Source organism: Humulus lupulus, chromosome 2, assembly GCF_963169125.1.
Source record: "Humulus lupulus chromosome 2, drHumLupu1.1, whole genome shotgun sequence".
NCBI lineage: Eukaryota > Viridiplantae > Streptophyta > Magnoliopsida > Rosales > Cannabaceae > Humulus > Humulus lupulus.
Genome location: NC_084794.1, coordinates 16,692,060 through 16,696,173, shown reverse-complemented (window position 1 = coordinate 16,696,173; position 4,114 = coordinate 16,692,060).

The window sequence follows — 4,114 nt, the reverse complement described above, 5'->3', positions numbered from 1 at the left end:
AGTTAGTGAACCGAGGTTCATAACGATTACCCTTGGCTCGTTTATTGTCGGAGGTGGAAGGCTCGTTATACGGCCGTTTTCCACCATTCTTGCCATTGCCATTCCCGTTCCCGTTCCCGTTGCCATTAGGTTTGGAACCATTGGCGGCTTTGGCGGGTTCGGAAGCCTTCTTATCCTTGCTTAAGGGTTTTCCATCGTCGGCAATGGCTTCTTCGAGCTTGATGTAGCGATCAGCCCGGTCCAAAAATTCCTGGGTAGTTCTCACTCCTTCCTTTCGGAGACTTTTCCAGAGGGGAGAACGACGTTTAACCCCTGCAGTTATGGCCATCATTTTGCCTTCGTCCCCCACTGTTTTCGCTCCAGCCGCCGCTCGCATAAAGCGCTGGATGTAGTCCTTCACTGATTCTCCATCCTGCTGGCGAATTTCAACCAGCTGGTTTGCTTCGGTCGGATGCACACGTCCTGCATAGAACTGTCCGTAAAACTCCCTTACGAACATTTCCCAAGAAACTATGCTTGCGGGAGGGAACTTAAAAAACCATTCCTGCGCGGCTTCAGAAAGTGTTGCAGGGAAGATCCTGCATCGAGCGTCTTCGGACAGTTTCTGAATGTCCATTTGTATCTCAAATTTATTGACATGAGATACTGGATCTCCGTACCCGTCAAAATTTGGAAGTGTAGGAATTTTGAACTTGCTTGGAGTTTCTGCATTAGCTATCCTCTGTACAGAAGGAGTGTCTTTCCTCCTATCGTGGTCGATATACGACGTCCTTCCCCCGACCAGCTGCTTCATTGCTTGGTTGAGGGCATCTATTTAGGCCTGTACAGCGGCATGAATTGTTGTGGCCTCTGTTGCTGGGGGGACGTTCTCGCCATGCCGCTCGCGGCGATCGTTGAGTACGTCACGCAAATCTTCGTCTCTTCTCCGCTACTCGCTACCCCTGAGCCGGTTGAAGACATTATTTTGCTTGGGCTGCCCCCTAGCATTCCGTCTATTGGGCTGGTCATCTTGAGGTACCTGGCTCCTGCCTTTACCTCTTTCTTCATTCCTTCGGCCGGCGTTTCCCTTGCCTGAGTCGGCCTCATTATATCCATGGCCATCTCTGAACCTTGATTGGCTATGGTGGGATTGACTGTTCCCTCGATTTCCGTCCCTGGCTGAAACGTCCCGAACGTTAGAGGGCGGCCTGCGCTGGTCGTGGCGTCCCCGTGAATTATCATGCCGTGGGGGACCCCGGACCGCAGAGCCTAACTCTGAGTCCCTCCTGTTACCAGGGGGATACTGACCTCTGTTCGGTAGGTTTGGCTCATCGCCCCTACGGCGTCTAGGACTACGAGGCTGATGCTCGGCCCTATTCTGCCTCTGTTGCGGGGGATTGTCGCGACCAGCTTGGGATGGTGGCTGTGCCTCAGGGTCCAGCGGGACATCTTCATGGGGCACCTGAGGCTGCTCGGGCCTTTGTGGACTAGAAGGCTGGATCGGTGGGCTGGGATTAGGACCCCTCTGGGGTGGCCCATTGACAGGTTGGTCAGGTTGCGAAACAGGTGCGGCCTGATTCCTTGCCAGTTGCAAGGCTACCTCAAGGGCTGCCATGGCTTCGATCTGGCGGCGGTCCATCTCCGCCTGCCTTTCGCTTAATTCCGCGCGCTGCCGTTCAATCTCTTGCTGCTGCCGCGCCACAACTTCGGCAGCAGTCTCTTGACTGGCTTTCAGACTAGCCAGCTCCTCCTGCAACGCCCCCAGGGTACTCTTCAGCGTTGCATCATCCATCTCTTCCTCCTCAAAGTCCAGATGTAGCTCATCCTCCACCACGCTCGCAGGGGGAGGAGGAGGTGGGTTTGATGGCGCAGCAGCGGCTGCCTGTCCAGCTTTCCTTCCAGTTTTCGCCATTAGTTTTCTCAGCAATGATAAATCAAGCTCTCAATGAAAGCACCAGAATGTTGACTCAGATTTTAGTCAACTGACACGGAGTCGGAATATGCTTGATGTGAATGAATATCTTGAGAAGAATCAAATGACAAAAAGTAATAAGAACACGATGTTTTATAGTGTTTCGGCCCCAGGATTTGGTAATGACCTATGTCCACTTAGACTGTTATTGATATAAGAATCAAAGGAGTGATCAAAGAACAAGGGTTCAATGAGTTTCACTAACCTCTGAAGAACAATACAATATTCCAAGGAGAATTACTCTAATCTTCAATAATTCCAAAGCCCAAAAAGTCCCTTACTTGAGCTCTCTTTTTCTATTTATAGGTTCAAGGGGGATTACATAAGATCGTTACAGATATTCTCTCTTGAATAATCGGATACTCAGGAGATTGTGTGAGTTAAATTCGGGATTTACAAAGATCTTCATAGTAATGTTACATTGCATGTGGAACCATCGACCAGACTTGTCGCAGGTAAGACTTGGCTGCTTACTGCTTCTAATACGTCTTCTGGTCGATGCACTAGCAGAGTTCCTCCAAATGTCAGCCACGTGTCCAGAGATCAGTTGTCACGTCATCAATGCCAATTTTTTGGATAACAGTTATTAAATATCTAGTCTTGTATTATATATTATTATAATAATAATATTTTATAACATTTGAATTTGAATTTATATTAATATAATTATTATATATGTAATCTTATATTAAATGTTATTATAATAATGATATTTTATAATATTTGAATTTATATTAATACAATTGATATTTTTAAAGGTATATTCCGTTAAAGTTAACAAAACAAACTGTTAAAACCAATAATTTATGTTATCGACACACTTTTTATATAGAAAAGATATATTTCTAACGTATTATACATTTTAAAAAAAATATATTCTTCTAAAATAAAAAAAAATGAATACATATAATTTCTTTTTTATAATTTTTGAAATAAAATTTTATTAAAAAAATAAAAAATAGTAGAGTCTTAATCATTTTTATAAGTTATATAAAAATAATTCAAATAAATAAATGAAAGGTATTGTTGTATCATTAAAGTTAATTTTAATAAAAAAAATTGTTTATTAGTATTTTGTCTTGTTTGGTAAAGAAATAATAAGAGTACAATTTTATACTTATTTAAAATATACTTAGTTGAAAAAGCTGAGTGTTTAGTATAGTAATTGGTAAATATCCTTATTATTAAATATGCGGTGTCATAATTAGATTTGTTTAACGTGATACACTAATTTGATAAAAGATCTTAATAAATAGTACTCTTATTAAAAAAATATGATGTCTACATAAATCATTATGTAGTAAAAGAATTGTGTGTTTATTGTTTAGTATAATGAATAATGCTACACACTCTTAATTTATATCCTTTAATTACACACGATAATATGTATTTAATTTTAATTGTAGATATTTTTAAGTGAGAATCACACTATTTTTAATTGTATAGTTAAAATTAAATTCATAATGTGTAATTAGAGTGTGTATATTGAAAATGTCCTAATTATTACTCTAGTATAATAATTGGATTGTTAGTATTTACTAATTTTGTATTAAAAGGACAAAATTTGCCTTGTTCTATATATTCCACAATTGGATTGATTGTTATTAAATGCACTTCTGATTATATATTAGATTTGCTTAATCAACTATTAAATGTGTTTTAAAATCAAATCTAAAAACAAAACATTCTAATACCATCTCCAATGAAAGATGCAAATGTATATTGTGTTATATTTGACACAAAAAGTCAATAATTAAAATATTTAACATAACTTTTACAACTGCACTTGCACTCGAATGCATCATAAAAGTTGATGCAAATATGAATCTTTTACTAATACTTATTTAATATTTATTGAAAATATAAAAAAAAATATTTTCTATTTTATTATTATCTAAAAATCTAATTATTTAAAAGTCTTCATTTACATTCAATACTATACTAAAAGTAATAATAAAATGTTAAAAATGACATAAAAATAAAAATAAAAGTAATCAATTAATGTTGATTTGACACAACTTTTGGCACGCCATTAAAATGATTCTTTTTATAGGGTGTGTTATATTTAATTATGCATCACCAATTTAGTAATCCATTGAAAATGCTCTAAAGTATCTATAAGAAAAACCTTCCATACTTCAGTCAAAATTGATTCTCTCAACA